We start from the raw sequence: 20,857 nt of genomic DNA, 5'->3' as shown, positions 1-20,857 counted from the left end.
CATGTTTTCAAGATAAATAACAACTAATCAGTTCTCAAGTTAGATAACTTGTTATCATCGTTTGTCACACATAGTTCATTCTAGACTTACCTCATAATCGAGGCAATCATCTGTGTTAGCTAATTGGCTTTATCCAGGAAAAATAAAAATAATGTTCATACCTTCATAACAGCAAGTATTTGGGCAATTTACAGTGAAGTGCTCACTAAATTTAAGCTCTTCACCTCACCCAGAACCTGGTAGATAGGAGTAGAGGTCCTATCTCTTTTAATGTTTGCATTTCAATGGCGTGGCTTCTGGGTCCTAGAAAAAGACATTTCTAAGTCATAAAGCTTATAAAAGGCCCACGTAATTTTCAAAAAGAACTTGTACACATTTAAAAAAAAAATGAGAAAGTACTTTTAATTACCAGTTTTCTTAAATAAATATTCTTTAAAAAGGGGTATGGAGAGAAGTATCTTATTTTCCACAGGAAAAATAAATTATCTTGTTTTTAATTTGTACATATATGTCCTTACACTGTAAATATTAACTTTAAAAATCTAATGCTAGTCTTGCATAAAAATTCAGAATTATTTACTGAACTATCCCCCATAAATGGATCTCTATTTTTCAAATGATCTTACTTAAAATAATTTTGCAGAGTACATTATTATCAATATAAGTTCCAAGCACTTTTATTTTCACCAAATGAAATATGACAATGTTCTTTTAGGAGCAAAGAGAAAAAATATCAAATATTGCCCTTAAAAACAGGTGCATGCATGTATACACTATACTCATAAACACAGCATAATTCTAATAATTTAAAATAATTGTAGCAATTATATATATACAATAATCTGTTATAAGCATTCAACAACAGATAAAGTGCTTGAGAAAAAGTGATAGTTAGATCATTGTTATCAAATTCTGATTTCAAAATTGAGATCTCCCTGAGAGTACATAAATTGGGCAACTATTCAATTTATAGAAATACTGAGCATTTATGGCCCATCTCAGATTAATAGCAATACTCCTTCTGTGAGAGGACAAAGTGTTCCAGATTTGAATAGCCAAGAGTTCCTACAGTGTTGGAAGAAATCATTTCAAAATGGCAGTGGGTGGCTTGGAAAAGTGAGTTCACATCTTGAAAGATGAAAATGGAGTAAAAGATTTCACATTCACACATTAGAGGAAAAGATGTGCCCACACTTTAATTTTTGCAATAACTTTGGAAGTAACAAGACATTTTTTCATTTTATACCTAAGGAAACTAAAGCATTTGGAGTGGGGGGTAGCAGGTAACGCAATAAGAAAGTGGCAGATTAAATTCATCACTGTCAGATTTCAAAATTTCTCTATTCTCTTCATTATAGATTATCAGATGTAGACAATAACCATATGCTATTTTCTGCTCTCCACTCTGGAAAGTATCTGTGTCTCATTAATTTGATTTCATAATTATTACAGGAAAAGGGGGGCACTAAAGGAAACGCAAGAACTTGTAACTGAATGAGTAAATGGCAGCTGATTTTAAAAATAATTCAGAATTTTCAGAATCAAGACTAAATGATAGAGGAAGGAAGCAAAATAAAAGCATACTGGAAAGCAAAATAGCCAGCTTTATTTGCCAAAACTTCTTTTTCTCATCCCAGAAAAAAAATAAACATTCTCTCAGCCAGGATCTTTTGTTCTATTGAATGAATTTATAATATGTTCACAGAATACTTTTGATTGTTTTCCTGATATTTAGCAATGATCAGTTGTTTGCCTTAACCAAAGAAAAAGTGAAGTGCTAAAATTTATCGTTAACAATTCATTTCAAAATAGTAGCCATTACTTTTTATTTTTTTAAATTTTATATAAGTACACAGTTATATAAATTATGGGGGATATAAGGTAATTATGGCAACTACAATTTCTTTATCTTTCTCTATTCTAAAGAATGCACCATTTTTGTTAACATAACAATCTTACTTTTAAGTTGTTTTCTCACTACCTGAAGATATAGTCTTTTAATATTAACACAACCTCTGCAAAAGATGGAAAAATGTGTACCAATACTTACCTTACCCTTTAAAAGACTATAGTTGAAATAGTCCTTTTTCATTGTAGTATAGACTTTAAATCAAATCATGGTTGAGAATAAAACAGATCAATTATTGAGACAATAATACCTGTTTTAACATTCTCTAGGAAATGTATCATGGTATCCTAGGGGTCTAGGATAGGTTTATAGATGGGTCGAGATTGTGTAAGATGAAGTAGAAGTCATTATTATCCTAAATATCTGCCCATTTCATAAATATACACATAATTTTCATGTGATATTTTTATATATGATAACATAAGTAATACTCAAATAATAAATTTATATTTATATATTTTCTGGAAAAGGATGAAGGAGATGTAACCATCCATGGATATAAGTATGAGAATAATACAATAATGGCACAGCCTCTAGAAATCCATATTCTCATCCTCAGCTCAGACTAATTGACTAGGCCTGCACATCAAAGAGAAGAGAGTCCAGAAAGAAAGATGTAGGTGACACCGATGACTCAAGATTGCCTTGGAGCACAAGGACTAGGTAAAACATGAGTTCAGCATGAGATGGGCATTGGACAGTAAAGGGACAGTCAGTGACATCCTCCTTGTCAGTACCAAGCAGCAGCAGAGTCTCAGCACAACAGTGATGCCAGAGCGTGGTAGGCTCTCACTGGGCCCTGGAAAAGATGAGAGTAGGTCATTAATTGTTCATTAGCAAATGCAGTTTCAGAGTCAATGAAATGAAGAAATGGTAATGGGTTGTAATTTGTACCTACTATCTAGTCAGGCCTGGACCACGAAATTTATATAACATTTTGTATTTTCATCATCTTTAAGCCATTGAGTTTTTAAAGACTTTTCTTATGCTTGCTGCCATTAGTATTTCATACTAATGAAAATTTTTCAAAAGAAGATACACATACCTACATCTAGACACCCTATCATCCTTCCTATTGCAAGCAGCCCTGTTGAAAAGCTTGAAACAAATAGATTTCATTTTAATGCACTGTTTAATCTGCCAGCCTCATTAGAGGGGCAGGGGGCAGAGACAGACAGACAGACAGAGATAGAAACACTCAGAGGCAGAGACAGAGACAGAGAAAGGAAGCGAGTTCCAAAAGAGAGAAAAACAGCATCAATAGTTAATCTTAGTACACCAAACCCTGTTCCATGTATCTATCAACGTCATCTGACTTACCTCTCACTTCTCAGTACTGGGCAAAAACATAGCTCTGAAGCAGGTCAGGAAGCAGGGTTCTGGCCTCAGAAAGATCCCTGTGATATCCACAGAAGGCCCCCTTGTCACTTCTCTTTATTTACAGACACCCTAGAAAAATAGCCTAATTCTTACTGTGACACTAATTTTACTCTTCTATTTTACCTTTCTCTTCTCCACTCTAACAAGATAAAATTCATGCAGATAACCTTTAAGCAAATTGCTTGCATGCTGACACAATACACCATCAAGATGCTTAGAGCCCAAAGACTCTAAAAATTTCGACAACTGGAATATTTCATTGTAAGCTAAAGAAAGCAACCCTGGCTAACTTCACCAGAAAATAAAATTTCTTTTAAGTATAAATGGTACTTTTCTTTTAAGTATAAATGGTACTTTACACTGTCAGAAAAAACCACAGCAACCACTTTCAAAAGAAAGAGAGGAAGTTAACGGGGGAAAGAAATGGGCATCTTTTTGAGGCCCTACTGTCAGGATGCATCAGCTGCAGACTCTTTCCTTGTATCACTCTACACAGGATTCAGATCTGGGCACTGTGGTCCATCCCAGGTTGTACTTGGCTTGCCAGGCTGAGAGAGAGAGGACCTTTCTGGGAGCATGCACAGCCGTGTGCAGCATGATAGAAGTTCCCTGCAGGAAAGTCAGAGTGCTAGGCTAGCAAAATAACAGATCTCCACTACAATAACAAAAGGTCTCCTGTGACCTCACAAATGTCCTCCCTTGTCACATTACAGTGAGTGGTTTCTGCTTACTCACATATTCTTCACGAAGAGCCTGCAGAAGCTAAGGCCGAGCCAGGAGAACTCTGTCTCCCTCACTATCGCTATGCACCAGAACTGCTTCCAGCTTTGATTCATTACACACATCGCTTCCATCTTACCCACCAGAACATGATCTATATGGTAATTTATTTCACTGTTTTGTACTTGCTGCCGCCCCCACACGTCTTATATCATTTAAGCTGAGTTCTGCATCAGTAGCGGTGAACATTAGGACCCACCCCTCAGTCAGAAGGAGAAAAGAATTCTCCCCTTCAGCCTCCTTCCCCGCTTACAGAGGGAGACGGGCCAACCACAGACCAGATATTATAGATGCCAACATCTGTCTTTTTTAGAATGCTGAGTTCTAGAAATCAGAGATAGAGAAAAATCAGCACACAAATTGTGTAACCGAAATCAAAGAGCCAACAAGAATTGCTCTGGAAGCACACAAAAGCCCTTCTACAAAGATTCTCCGTTATTGAAATGAAGCACTGTAGACTGTCCAGAGATAATAGTTTAGAAATTTCCTAAACAATGAGGCAGAATTTGTGATTCTGAAATAGAGATAATTTGTTTGAATCGTCCACTTTATTAAGATACCAAAAAGGGTTTTCAATGTATTTAACATGCCATTCAAAATAAAAACATGGGCAAGTGCTGCCCTTATAAATTAACAGAAGTTTGTGTAGTTGGAAACAGATAAAGAGAAGGTTTTGACAACAAAAGCAGTGAAATACAGAATCAGCTTTTACCTGGTACATTTGGAGCTGAATGCCGGACATGCTGTAAATACTACAAACTTGTTAGGAAAACTGAAGCAGATGCAAGGGCAGGGGTAGAAAGATGCACAGCCATACCAGTCTACTTTCTGTCTCTCATCTCTTCTGGGAAAGTGATCCTACCTATTGCAGGATGACTCAAAATTCTGAAAGAGAACAATAGCACAGGATGTTCCTGTTCATCAAAAGGAAAGGTTATGATTGTGTGTGTGTGTGTGTGTGTGTGTGTGTGTGTGTATGCACATGGGCTGTGTTGAGGGTTGAACTCTGGGCCTCATGTATGCTAGGCAAGTGCTTTACCACTGAGTGATATCCCCCACCCAATAGAGGTTATTTTTAATTTCTACTTGATTTTTGTTTCTGAGAGAGCAGAAAGTGTAGCAGGAGGACAGAAAACAAAGATCACTGAATGATCACTGAAGTTTCAAAACAAAGATGGCTAACATGCAGTGTTAAGTGGTTCATGTTCCTGTGACCTGAAGCTCTTCATCTCTTCAAACTGAAGATCTGCTTTACATGAAGGAGGTTCTATTTGAGCAGAAATCATTGGGGAAAGGACACGGGGAGGTGTGTACTGACTTATTCCAGAAATGACATAGGCAAGTTTTCTTATAAGGTTGGCCACAGTGGCATCTTAGTTTTACATGTGAAAGAGTGTATTACTAGTTTTTAGAATAATATTACAATAGCCAACTAATTATTATGAACGCTTTCTAAAATGCTTGTGTTCTTATTTTTTCTGAATGAGTCTCCAGTTCACACGTGCTCCTATTAACTATTAAAATAAAACGCTATCCATCTTTTTGGATCGCAAGCTCACTATTAACTAGTCTCAATTAATCTCTCTGAACTTGTTTCTCCCCATTTACAGAGCTCTCTGACTTACCCAGATTGATACACATTCTATGAGTCACATATATTCAGTTCTTTCCAGAAGTGATGCCTTTGCTTATGACATTCTCTACTCTGGGAATACCCTCATTAATATAAATGCCTTGTTTCCATTAACCCTTATATCAAGATCCACAAATTCATATTTGTCTTAATTTCCCTGATGCTGAGCTCATATTGAATGTCAAACTCTTGCCACAGTTGTCATCCTGTCCAAAGGCTGTCTAGATGCCCCATAGCTATACATCCATGTATTGTTTTTAACCTCTATGAACAGATTGTGAGCATTTCAAGGACAAAAATCAAGTTGTCCACTGAGCCAAAGGGGATTTTACAATACGTACTAAGTAAAGTTCTGTTACATAAATATGTATTACTATTTGAATTAAAAACAGGTTGGCAATGTGGTTTGAAAATCTGCACTCAAAGCACAAGCTAGGTAGAAGAGGGGATGGAGGTAATTACAAATAAATGGACAAAATGTCCCATCCACTTAGGAACTCACACTTACTTTTGGAGTCCCTGAGTGCCATATCCATCAGAAAAATAAGTTCACATTTTTACCTTGAGGAAATGTGTAAGTTACCCTCCCTGTGTTTCTCTGACTCAGTGTTTCCAGGTACCTCAGGGTCTTTGAAGGAAATGAAGTTTCAAGGACTTCTGGAATCAACTGAAGAACTGACATCCTAGATGGATGGGGCAGGTGGAATGATCAGGGCCACATAGCTTTTGTAGTAGGCCCTACACAGGGCATGCAGAAGACAACCAAAAGTGTAATTCTGTAAGCCACTACCTGGGAGTTCTGTTAGTGTAGCTCCTGAAGACCAAGAGAAGGTCACTTAGGAGATTCATTTCAAGTAAGGAACATGCCATAATGCAGGGAAATGTGCTCTAGAAATGATCAAGAACCCTCATGTTATCCAGTAGCACAGTAATTTTGGAGGAAAGCCAGTAACATGTCCTACTTGACAATACAAAATCTGAATAGAGGCCCATTCTACTTTTTTCCCCCTAACTCTCTTAGAAAGTCTGTTGACCTGCCTTGGTTTTCATCAGCTTACCAATTACCACCTGTCAGAATATGGGTTTGTTTGCCTATGTGTTACCTTATTTCTCCCATTAGAATATGAGAATAGCTACTTAGTCTGTTTTTACAGGTTTAGAAGAGAACTGGGCATTTGGTAAATTCTTGTAAATACTTGTTCAATTAATGTATTGTTTTTAGATCACTGAATTAAATAAAATAAAATAATAATAGCTGATAACACAGTATAGGTACATTTACATTTTATTTTGTAGAGTACCCCCATTAAAGAGATAGAGCTTCCATTTCATTTGACACCCAAATTAGAAATCATAGCTCCTTCTCAAGGTAGTTGGAATGATTAAATAACCTAGTATGGTGACTGCATTTGAAATCTAGTTTAGTAAATTTTGTTCATCTTTACTACCAGGCACAGTTGAATTCCTCCCCTCCACCACCCTCCTCACACACTTTCTTAATGATAAAATATTTTACTATTTATCCTCAATGATGAACAAAGACCTTATTTTAGGCATCTGTATTTACAGCCTAGAAACATAGCTCTTAGTAAGTGCTCAAAAAAAGTATGCTTCATAAATTAAATAATGAATTCTGCCATAGATATTCTCTAATAGGACCAACGATATGTTTTACAGTTATAAAATAGCAATGCCTATAACCTGAATGATGCTAATATGAATTGCAAATGTGCTAAATTTATTAATATCGTAAATAACCAGTCTTTAAATTATTGTTATTATCAATTACATTTCTGTTGTTAGAAATAAGATTGTGAATGCTTTTCTGCTTTTACTTCTTCAACTTATGCTTACCTATTATGCTTATTAATAAGCAATGAAACTGAGTAATGATAAATAAGAATTCAAAAAGACCTCAAGTTGTTTTATTTTTATTTTATTTATTTTTAATTTTTTTCTATATTTTTGGGGGGTACCGGGGATCAAACTTGGGCCCTTGTGTTTGCATAGCAGGTGGCGAAACCACTGAGCTAAATCCCCGGCCAAGTTGTTTTATTTTTAAAACTTGCTGCCGATTCATGCATCACTCATGGTCACATTCCTTTTTTATAATAAAGTTAGTTATTTCAATTCCATTGTACAATGTAGTCCTTCTCCTTTTTTTGTGAATCACTGGCCAGAAAATAGTGGCACAGTGAAACACACATGAGATAGTGATAATTTGTATGTGATGAGAGGAGGAACATGTTTTCCTTTTTTTCTCTCTGTGTTTTAAAACTGTGTTTTCTATTGTGTAGGTGTCAAATTTCTGTTTTCATAGAATGCTAAACATTTAGTGCAGGAAATTGAGGGGGAAAATGGTCCTGTGAAGAGTGACTATGTCAAAGACATTTTGATCTGCCTTCTAGATTTGGCCACACTCTCCATATTCACTATGGTCTTTATGTTCAGGATATGCACTTAACACAGCTGCCCTCTGCTTTAAATGCCCACTGTTTTATCAGTTTTCATACACTTGTATACCCTGCTTGGAACACTTATTTCCACTTTTGTAGGATTTTCCTAACCCTGAAATCTCAGAAGCAGGCACAGAGGGACCGAAGACTGACAGCACATAAAGCCTGCCTGATCTCTAACCCAGGACTTCACTCTGCCACGTTTACAGTGTGTCAAAACACCACTGGGGATCAAACATCTCCTCAACTCCTTGTGCAAAAGTTACAAACCTCTTCCCTTTTCTCCAGTCATTTTGTTAATGCTGTCACTATCATCTTTATTGAGCATTTAATGTTTGTTCTGTAACCACAGGTGTCTGGCTACTAATCCCTTGGAAGTTGACTAGCGACTGAGGAACCAAATCTCATGTGGTCTAATTTTAACAAATATGAATGTAAGTATTTGCATTTGGGTAGTGGCCACTGTATTGCACAGTGTAGATTTAAAATAACACTCCTGGCCGCTCTCAACACCAGGTTACATGCTTTGTGCTCTACTCTCCTGACACAGGCTGAATATGCTTGTATTTCATCTATATTATAGAAGAGGAATGCTTCCTTTTTTTTTCTCCCACATAAGCTCTGTCTTCTTGCAGATACATTTTTGGGGGTTGTTTCCATATTAGAGGTTTTTTTGCAAATTTCCCCAGAGGCTTCTCTCCACACAAAAGGACAAGAGGAGGCAGAAATAAACTGAATGGAAGTTCATGTGTTTGAGTTAATCTTGTGGGTGATGGTCTTTATTGCATGGTTGAAGCGACCAAAATAATTTTTCTTGTTTATTTTTTAAATTAGAGAATCATATGTAGGTTTCTTGAGGTTGTTAGATACAGTAGATAACATTCTTCCAACATCTGGCTGGAATATATCCTCAAAATACAGAGAGCTAATCAAGGAAAACGGCATAAGGGAGTTGTTCAAACTTCAATATATAATTTTTGTAGTAATCTCTCATATTTTCAGAATAGGAACCCTGCTTTTCATTGTTCCTTGTGTTTTATAAGAGCAGAGATTTTCTGCTATCCTCTGCTAGAAAATAAACCTCTCAGGGCCAGGGATTTAGCAGTGGTTCTGCTGCCTGCCTCACAAGCACAAGGTCCCAAGTTCGATCCCCGGTACCCCCCAAAAAAAGGAAAAAAAAAAAAGAGAATAAATCTCTTATTTATTCTATAAAGAGGGAGAGAGGATTTCTGGACAGAGGATACAAAGGAGGAAATTTTGGTGTTATTATTGCTTCTTAACCAGAGTTTCAACCATTACTTATGATTTAAGCTTTACCCAAAACTCCAAGTGTCCCTTCATGTAAAATGGGTAGTTTCTCAGAACCTATCTGTCAATTTGAGTGAGGTTTCTGAGGTCTTCCAAATTAGTGACCCCTCATTTTTTTCCTATTCTACATTTTTAATGAAGTAACCTGAGATAAACATATGCTTAATCTATTATTGTTGATCAGAAATACATCAGTCTATCTCTGTTTAAATGTAATGAGACTTTTCTGGGATGGAGAAAGAAGATAAAGCCTTTTTGTGTTTCTGGTTCATGGTGCACAGAAAATGGTAGACACTAAAATAATGAATGGATAGACCAATGGAAGCATACACAGACGGATGGACACATGGAAGAGGACACGTGTTTAGTGGTCAAATGAACTATGTGACCCCTCACCAATGGGATGATGGAATGGTGAGCACTTTTTGATGTTGGAGTTGTCTTTCTGCTTTATGAAGTACATCTACTCTCCAGTTCACCAAATGTTCCCCTAATTATAATTAGACAGCTCTGATGCCGTTTAGCCTTTGACTGTTATTGTTTGCCCCTTTCAATGCTTCCTAGATTTCTTAGCTTTTATAGCAGCCAGGTACTTGCTTCAGGCATCTTGTTACAAATAGCATTACAGAAACTGAAGATCATCACTTCTTCTCCTGAAAATCTGTGAAGCAAGTTGCTACAGTAAGAGACAGTGCCTTGCAATGCAGATTTCATGGATTTTCTGTGACGTATTGTAAGGTAACAGTACATTTTTCAATGATTTCTGCTCTGCATAAGATTCTTTGATTGAATCTAGCATACAGTACCATAGTGGCAGAATTCATGAATATTTTATTTATAGAGGGATAGGGAAAGCCAGCCTGCATACATAGCACTTATTTTGTAAGGGTTTAGGATTTAGTCCCCCCTCCATGAGTTCTTTTTAAAAAACCCTACATTAAGCAGCTGCTTTGAAAGTTACTCTTTTCCTTTAAGTGTTTTCACATTTACAGACTGTACTCCTATGATCTAATAAAATTAAGCTATCAGGAGGGAATCATTGCATCAGAAAGGGCTGGGGAAGCATTGCAAAGCGCCAGACATCTCTCTAGAAGTGCATCTCTCGGGAGTTTGTTCTGAAAGAACCAGTGGGTGGAACTGCTGAGCTCCTTGGACTGTTAAGCTGATGCCTGCCTGCCCACCCTTGTCTTCTTTACATAAGCATTTTCCTTTTAAGGCAGCCCACAGCGGCACTGGGAGAGAAGCTGGCAGGCACACTGGTAAGATCTAAATATTCCAGGGAGGAGATAAAAATAAAGTGTGTACCCTGAATGAATGACCTCCCAACATTTAAAATCTTGAGCTGCTTTATGAAAGTGCTTTCATTTCCAACTTTATTCCCCATCCCCATTTTCTAGTCTACTTGTAAATTTTAGCTTGGAGAATGCAGAATATGCTTCAGATTAACAGCTAGAACAGCAAAAAGACTAGGCCCTCTTTTTCTCATGAATTATTCTATCCCAACTAAAAATGTGAAGGAGGTCAACCTCCATGTGTACGTTATTGGGAATTCATACCCCCAGTGACTACTCACCCAGACAAGCATTTTTTTATATGTAAGTTAATTCCCTTGTATTTTCAAGGTATGGATGATTGTTTTTTCTCAAGGAAAATGTATAAGATTCATAAAATGACATCTTCAGACAACTTGTTCTCAAATTTTCTGTGGACTTGTCTTAGAAGATTTTGGTTAAAGTACAGATTTATGGGTTCTACCTTGTACATACCAAATTAGAATGTCTATGATATTTTGAAAGATATTTGAAGCCTAATCGCCAAAATGTAATAAGGGATAAACAAGAAATAAGAAATATTTTAGTGTGATGATTCAAAACACTACAGACTGGAAAATAGACATATCTAATCATGGGTAATCTTTGCTACACTTCAGTATCCCACTCCTATTTCTTTCTACCTAATATTTCTTTTCTAATTATCCAAGACTTCACTTAATTTAACCTGAAAATGCCATTCTTTCTGTCTCCCTCATATGCAGCACCAATGGCAGGCAGCACATCATTGTTAACTGAGCATTTGACTTTAGTTAATGGCCAGAGGGCTGAAGCGTGAAAGGAAATTCATACATAATCCAAGGGTTGCATATCCCTGAAGAAAACATTAGAACAGGAAGAAGTGTTGGATTTAGGAGGAATTTTAAACATACATTTTTGTCCCCAGAAGAATGGGGGCACAAAGCATGGGGTAGATTTTTATAATTAAATGGATTCCTCTATGGATTCATTTGACTGGATGTTCTTTGGTTTTCTCTGATCACTTGTGGAGTGTGCTCTGCTAATGCCTACAGAATAGCACTATGAAAATTTAAAATAGGTTGTCATGAAGCCAATACTGATAACCAGTTATATCAAAAGTCATGATTCTTGGCAAGTATTTATAAAAGAAAACACATTAATATTCTGAATAATTGAAGAAACTTCTTTTTTTGCTCTTTCTTCCTTTATGTTTTCTTTCTTGCTTGCTTGGAGGTCTTAGTTGTAACAGGTATAAACACAATGATCCAGAGTTATTTCTAATCAGTGGTGTTTTGCCCCTTGTGTCTAATACTAGACCAATAATACCTACATCAGGGCATTTTTGTTAGAGAGTAAGTGGGATAATATTTACTTAGCATAAACCCTAGCATACAATAGAGCTTAATAAACTATCACACTACCAGCAAGGCAGTCATGGCCTGTGAAATGAGTTTGGGTATGATTCCAACAAGAAGTTTAGGTCAACACATAAAAGTTTCATCTTCAAATGGAAATTGCTAAGAGATAATGCAGGACCACATAAAAATAAATGAATGCCCTCTAGTCAGTTATTTCACAATATATGAGGATGATATGTGTTAGATTTTTTTCATTTTAGATATCACTCGGTTGCTCTTACCATCTAAGACCCATTGCAAACACTGTTAGATAAATATCCATCCAAATGATTTCACTGGTGGAGGAAGACAGATCTGTTAAGGACACATCTTTTTGGCCATCTGGAAGTTAAAGAGTAAATCATCCTTGATTTAAAATACATATAACACCAAAATATCTATTCTTTCCTTTCATGTAACTACTTTGATCAAAGAAATGTTCCTAATCAATCCAAAGGCACCTGTATTTCTCTCATTCCTCAAAAATGCCAGCTGTTAGTTATCCACAATAAATGAGATTTCACATTTTGTGACAAAGCTATTAAGGGGAAAGTACAAATGCTAGTCTAGTCTGAAATAGAGAATAATAATAATTTATCAAAGGACTTTTCTTCTCAAATATGCATCATTATGTTTATTATACTCATTCTCTTTTTGAAAATTTTGTGTTCTAAGGAAGATAGTAGCATTAACAAGAAGATCTATCAGAAAACATTTCTAAGAGGAATTTTCAGATGCAAGGCATCACACTCTGAAATATGCCTATTAGAGTATCTATCTTCCACTACTGTAAATTCCCCCAACTTGGGTCATTTCCAGCTCTACCACTGAGTTGCATGCAAGTTCTTAGAAATTGAGGGGGTTTTTTCTCATATCTTTACTACCTCACCATCAATACCCAAGTCTCGTCAGTTTTATCTCCCATCTATTTGTCAAACTGATCTACCTTACTCCCTCCCCATAGCTACCATCCTAGAATAAAAACCACATTTACTCTTACCTAGTTCAGTACAATACCATATAACTAGTTCATAGCCCTCTCTGGCTCTACAACAATCCATCCTTACTGCAGCTCAAATGATCCTTTGGATTGCAATCTGGATCATGTAATTCTTATACACTTCTTGTTTCTTAAGGAAAACATTCAGTTTGGTCCATACCTTGAAAAGTCTCCCCCTATTTATCTGCCTACCTCTTCAACTTCTATCTGTCTTTATTCTTCCCCTAGCTTTATGTTACTGACTACAACAAGAATATGTTTAAATTGTAAGTTGTAATAGTTTTTCTTCTACATGTTACCTTTGGGTGGTGTCTTAGTTACTTCTCTTGTTGTTGGGACAAATTAACCAACATTTAACAAATTAAAGGAGGAAAGGTTTATTTCAGCTCACAGTTCTTAGAGGTTTCAGTCCATAGTTGGCTGACTCCAAGGCCAGGTGCCATGGCAGGGGCGGGCATGGTAGAGGAGAAATAGTGCATTGCAGGGCAGGCAGGAGGCAGCAAGCAGTGAGCCTGTCTTCTTTCTCTCCCTTATGTTCCATCCAGGCTATGAGCCTATTGATTTATGCCACTCACACACAGTGGCTTCCATTGTTCACACCCAAAACTGTGCCAAACTGATTTATGGACTAATTTAGCTATCACACACTCTAATCCAGGACCACACATCATGATTCAGCCACCTCCCAAAAGCCCAAGCTTATGAGAGCATGAGGCTTTGGGGCAACATTTGGATACAAGCCATAACAGGTGGTTAATTAAAGTATATATTTAGAATGAATATTAAAAATAATAAATTGTGTTCACTAGCTGAAAACTAAGGTTTGGGCATTCATAGGTATTGAAAAATATGCTGGATCAAAAATTCATGTATTCATTACATGCTTGTTAACTTCAATATGTTCTATTTGTGAGAAACTGCACAATAAAAAGATTTAATATATGTTACAGCCTATACTTACCTAAATTTGTATGATAAAATGGATCTAGTGCAAATAAGTAGATCCTTTTAAAACACCTTATTTTACAGAGTGATAAAAATGTGGTGTTTTTTCCCCTCCAGATAGAATCCTTATATGTCTTAATGAAATTCAGTGAACTTCTTCACTTCTTTTAGTCATTTTTAACGGTAAAATGGGACTAATAATACCATGATGGGTTTGTTGTTGGAATTTAATAAGATTGTGTACATAAAAATACGATATGGCCTAAATGCATAGCATGTAGTTTTGTTCCCATTTCTGGTCCCTCTCCACTCAAATTTCTTTACTAATGTGACTTTGAAAAGAAAAAAGTATACTTCAGCTAGTTCTCAGAAATAAGAATATTTTTATGCTGGAAAGGATGTAAAGATCATTGAGTTCAAAATCTTCATTTTACAGATGAGAAATCTTAGGTCCCAAGTGGTATGCCAGGTCACAGAGCTAGTTAGTAAGATAGTTGCAATAAAAAGTCTTCAGAGTCTCACTTTAAGCCATTTTGTATTATATCACACTAATTTAGGTAAAAGTCTCTCTCTCTTTCTCTCTCTTTTTCTGTGTGTGTGTATGTGCTTCCATGTTTCAATTTAAAACTAATAACCTCCAAATTTAGATACAAATTTAAGCTGGATTCACTTCATAATTTTTAGAAAGACAGTCCTGTCCTGACTACAAATAGATTATGTTAAAGGAGTTCAGGTTTTGAAAGAAAAAGAGCTGAGCTTGATTCCTGAATTTGCTATTTATTAGCTGAATAACCTTGGGCAAGTCACTTAATTTCTTTGAGCTTCAGTAACCTCATTTGTTAAATGGGAAATATAACACCTATCTCAAATGGTTACCGTGAGGATTATATATGAGATAAACTGGATGCAAAGAGTGAAATTAGAATAGTGCTGAGCACTGAGCAAGTCTGTAGAATGTTAACTTCCTTTCCTTCTCCCAGAATTGAGCCCCAAAATAACCATGACATCATATCTTGGAAGATCACCAAGTCAAAGTGTAAGGAATGATAACGGGGGTTTGTGCAGTCATGATTGCTAATAGAACCCAGAATATCAGTTTAAGTTTGTTTTCAAAGTTAAATAGAAATTCAGACATTGTAAAGTTTCTTTGAAATGAACTAGCTTTCTTCTATTTCAGTTTGAAAAATCACATATAAATTCTTCTTTTTTGATAATGAGAGAAAAGAGAACTATCAGCAGGAAAATTTTACCTGTGATTGATGCTTCCAGTCAGCTTAAAAGAGCAAGTATCTCAGATGTAAAAATTCTGACACATCACTTTCTGACAAAACTATATAAAACAGTCACAATTTTAATCCATTAACTCAACTCTGCAAAACGACCAAATTAAGTCTTTGATATTAATATCCTTCAAACAGTTCTCTTGCACCTCCAATTTCTTCACACAGGTCTTTCCCTCCTCCTGCCCCACTTACTGAGGTGGGATCTTATTTTATTCTGCTTTTGAGAATGACAGAATAAATAAACCCTGTACAAGTTTACTTCTTAGATATCAGATTGTGATGCAAAGTTATGCAATCACAGAAAGCAGAGTTGGGATAAAGGAGGTGAGAAATGGAATTGCTTTACTCCGAGATCCTCAGTGAAGTCTAATGTTTAAACCTGTATCTTGATATTTTTCTTTGTTTTTTTTTTCAGCTTCTCAGAATATTTTCTTTTTGTTAATACAAGGATCCAAACTATGCAAATAAATACATTTCAAGCCCTATCTGATGGCTAAGAAACTGAGGCAAAGTGCTAGAGTGAATTTATCAGGATCTCACAATCTGTTAGCAGCGTTGCTACAAATAATTTTATTTCCCAGTCCAGAACTCTCCTCTTTGTGGCTGTGTAAGAAAACTTGTAAGCCTTGGAGAAATAAACATAGCTAAGGTGGAGAGCAAGAGAAAATTATTGAAAATAAAATGTTCCAAAAGCATAGAGACCAGAGGTATCTTCTCTGGATATTGAAATGTTCATGATATATAAAAGGATTGTGTTGGTGAGTAAGACAGTGAGCCAATTGCTAAAATCCTCAAACAGTGAGTTGAAATGACCAGAAGACCTATGGATGATTGAAATGGTCAAATGACGCTCTTCTCAAAGGTACAGAAAAAAGTGAATAAATGGTCGTTTTCTCTGATAAACATCCAATACCAAAAGGCAATCCAATGTGTATTTTTCAAACAATATGCAAAATATTTACAGTTTATGCTTAATCTTAGCACAAAATGTAGCTTCTCTATAGGGCCCTACTGACAAGCATGTGATGACACTTCTTTACAACATAGTTCTTGAGCACTGAATACTTTCTGGTAAGATAGCTTTTATTAGATATGCTTGAATATTTAACACCCAATTTTATTTAAAAATTTTATTCTGGAAGAAAGTCAGTTTCAAAGTTCAGAAGAAATTAAAGACAAATGGGATGAAAATAAATAATGGATTTAGAAATAAGCAAAGAGGTTAAACTTCCAGAACACAAAAACAATGTTTTCAGTTGTAGAATGTGGCATGTCTGGGATAGATCCGTATGTATGTGTCTGTATGCATTTGTAAGGTATGTATGTGTCAAAGCCCCTGGGCCTTTGCCTCCTTCCATTCACAATGTGAAGTGGGTGCTCATAAACTGCACATGGACTTCAGAAAAGGGAGAGAGAAGACAAGTAAATCATTCTATCTACCTATCTATCATCTATGTATTGACTGAGGCATTACATCATTTAGATGTAAATCACTCCTTCCCCAAGTAGAAGAATGAATGAATAGGCATAACAGAGTCTAGAAGAGGACAAGCAAACTCTTTGTACCCAAACCTGAGAACCAGGAAGACATTAAAATTGGTATGGGAAAAAAAGCTCTACCACCATCACTCACTCAGCCCACATAGTTTTAGGATGTACATTACTCAAAATTCCAATTGAAAGAATAAATCTGCTTGCCACAATACAAGGGGATAATTGGCATTTTGGACTCTAGAAGTAAGGTAGAAAGAAGAGACAGACTCATCTACAGATTGGGTAGGGGGATAAGTGAAATTCCATAGTAAAGGCGAACCAGAAGACTTAAGAAGAGTACAGAGATTCCAAACTTTTTAAAAACTTACTTCCACTACTGAAGTATAAGTCTACTGCACTTATAAATAATTTTTATGAGTTACATCATGTAACTGTGTCTGTAAATTTATCAAAGAAAATATGGAATTTTGCATCAGAGTTGATGAAATGAAGAGTGGAGTTTGTATGAATAGAAAAATCTAGAAAAAAAAGGTTGATATAGCCATGAAAATGTCCCCTTGAATTTTCAGAAATTTTGAAGAGGGCTTTGGACCTTTCTGAGCCTTGGAATCAGTGGGAGAAAGTTAACCCAATTTCATCTAGATCTTAAGAAAAAAATGAAAACCCAGATCATCTGTGAGAGTGAGAGCCAAAGATGATATTGACCATGAGACAAAACGAAAGACAGTGTCTCTTAGACTTGGTATCCATAATTATAACTAGTATTGTAAACATAACTTGGAGTATTCTATGTAGACAATATATATAAAGGAATCACCCTGTATCATTAATCAGAAATCATTCATTTAGCCTAAATTCATTGAATATCTACAATATGTCACTCATCATATTAAACATTGTGAATACAATAATAATCTCTGCCTTTATAAAGAAGCTTTAAAATTACAAGATGCTTAAGCTCCTATTTCAAATTGTTAACCTAGGGTGGAGGCAAGCATGATAAAGATCAGGAAAATTGAACTCATAGTTATGTTATTTTATTGTTAGACTTCAGATTCTATGTTTTTAGTATGAAATGGTTAAATAGATGGTGTTCAGGATTTCTTGTGACTCTAATACTATAAAATGTACATTTTTTGAGACTGTAAATCAGAAGTCCATTTTTGGCATTTAATCATCATAATAAGTGCTACAATGACTGTAAAGACACCAAAACAATCATAGTCCAATAAAAATAAATGCCACTGAAGAAAATGTAATGGTAAGTGTCTAAAGGTAAATGTCTAAAAATGGATTTTTTAACTCCCCAAACAGTCCCTTTGCTAAATTAAGAACTTTAAAAAGGAAGATTAGCAATACAGTTTAAGAACTATCATGTGCCAATATCTATGATAGCCTTTTTGTATATGTTTCTTTATTTAATTCCTACTTCATTCCAAGAGAAGGGCATGATTACATATTTCAATGTATGAACATGCAAAAACAACAAACAACTTGTACATGTCATGGCTGGAGTTGAGTCTTGAACCCCATTTTTCTGACTCTGCAATCACTCTGCAATTTTCACTATATCAAAATGCTTTCCACATGAAAAGGTTATTTTTACATTTCCTCCAATATGTTTTGCACATCTCCTCTTCTGTCCCAACCACTTCCAAAGATGAAGAAAGACAGAATTGCAAAAAGATACACTACTATACAAGTTAATATTCTGCTTATTTAAGTACTAACTGAAAAAAAATTTAAATTTCTAAAGAAGCCATTAGAGTTTCTCTTTGAAAGGTCATAATGAGCATAATCTTTCAATCTTCAAAAAAATGATTACAAAAGATAAGAGGTGTTGGTGCATTTGTGAAACAGCCTAAGAAACTCTTTTCCCACTTAGAGGTTTTTGTTTTTGTTTTTGTTGTTTTTGCTCTGCTGAAGATTGAACCCTGGGCCTCATAAATATTAGGCACAAGCCCACCTAGAATTTTAATGGTTTAACACTGAATAGAACCAACATGAAAAGCTATTTAGATCACATTTCCCTACAACCCTCATTTCATTCTCCTTGGAAGTCTGAGAAATAATAAAGGGTTTCTTTCTGATTTGGAATTTTGAAAAAATGAGCTTGCCAGGAATGTGTCTGAATGTTGCACAGGTTAAAAATTATGAGAAAAGGAAAAAATGGAAACACAGTCTTTGTAAATAGGGAAGGGTGGAGGGGGTGAAGGGAGCACAGGGAATGGGGAAAAAATAAGAACCAAGATATATCACGTACAGGTACAAGCACCCAATGATAAATGTAAATGTATTGTATACCTAAAATGTACCAATAAAAGAATTTAAGCAAAAAAAAGGTCAAACTATGATAATCTATTCATCTCTCTCACTGAAAATCTTCTGCTTTCATAGCACATTCTCAATATATTGTCCTTATGATCTAATATTGGGTAACTACTAAGGTAAGGAATATTAAATGAAATATAACCAAGAAACTTTCAGTACTTGAAAGAGTGGAGATTAAGGCAAGATACAAGCAAAGCAGTTATAAGTAGAACGATAAGGATAGGAAAAACAAGGCAAGAAAAGAAGGAAGAAAACAAATATGAGATAGTTTGAAGGAAGAGAAGATGATAAGACAATGGAAAGAAACACTAGCTATAAAGAAAAATGCACTTCATGTCTTGGAATAATAATAATATTAGGAGTCTCCATTAAATATCCATTCTTATGTGCAATTTCAAAACACATCATTTATTTATGCTGCACACAGTTCATATAATGTCTTCATTTTTCTACTGCTTCATTAAGTTTAGAGTGGGTAAGAAATGTGCTTTAGTGCCATTGCAAAAGATGACACTGATAGCAAAAGAAGTCAGTATTTTAGTCCTTTTATGTTAAATCTTTATCACAAGGTATTCAAATTTATGAATAATTTCAGGTATGTATATAAGTGCCAAAAAAACTATGTGAATGTCTTCTCCACTATATTAAATAGATGACAATATTTTGCTGCATTTATTTTAGGTATAAGTAAAAGTTTACAAGTACAACTAAAGTCCATCCAAACTAGCCTAAATTGCCAGAAGACCCTCTGGAAGTTTGTGTGTAATATTCCATGTACCTTTACTGTCTTATTAGTCCTTCCAACACTACAACACTGGACTTTCTAAATAAACATAGATTTCTAAATGTACATAAGATAATTCAGGTAGATATTGGTGATCTATTCATGCTGCCCTCAACCTCTCCCCTCTTCTAATTTGCTCCATTTTAACACTATGCTTTTGTGGTTTCTACCTTAGGACAGCAGCTTAGAATGTCCTCATACTTCCTCCATTAAACCAATATACAACATTCAAAGATAAGAACAATTATATGAAATCTTATACTGTGCCTTTTTCTTATTTACATAGTTTATTCTTATTGTTAGTTAATTTGTTCAGGGATTTATATGTCTCTTTAAGTATCTACATGTAGCTCAACTCTGATCTATTATCTGTTTGTAGATCTTCAGATATTTACATAAGAGAACACTGTTTTTCTTTTGTTTTTAATCTTTTTGTGTCCTGGCAGGGCATCACAGTGCCTGATGCATTGTGAGAACTCAGTAGGCATATGCTGAATGAATTAATGTATGCAGTGCTTTGCATAAATGAATGAGTGAATTAATCCAGCAAAAATCTATAGCTAACAGTTTCAGCGACAGAACCCAAATTTAGGACTTTTCAAACTAGCTGCACAGTAGTTTCCACTGTAAAATACCTGTGAAAATGGACTGTAGACATCTAAATATATATTGTTCATACTGTTGTTGTGATTTAAATGAAAAAAATTGCTGTCCAGATTAAGATGCTTGATTTATTTTTAATACCACTTCATTCTATATTTTATACAATCTCAGGTCACAGGAAGACACATAGCTGAAATTCTCCATCAGCTATTGTGAGATGATTCCTGTACTTTTCTTTTTTTAAGATTTTTGGTTTTAGGAG

The sequence above is a fragment of the Heterocephalus glaber genome, unplaced genomic scaffold, assembly GCF_053883595.1.
Source record: "Heterocephalus glaber isolate CG9 unplaced genomic scaffold, H.glaber_assembly_v1.0 deba00001481, whole genome shotgun sequence".
NCBI classification, from domain to species: domain Eukaryota; kingdom Metazoa; phylum Chordata; class Mammalia; order Rodentia; family Bathyergidae; genus Heterocephalus; species Heterocephalus glaber.
Note: the sequence above shows the minus strand (reverse complement) of the source record.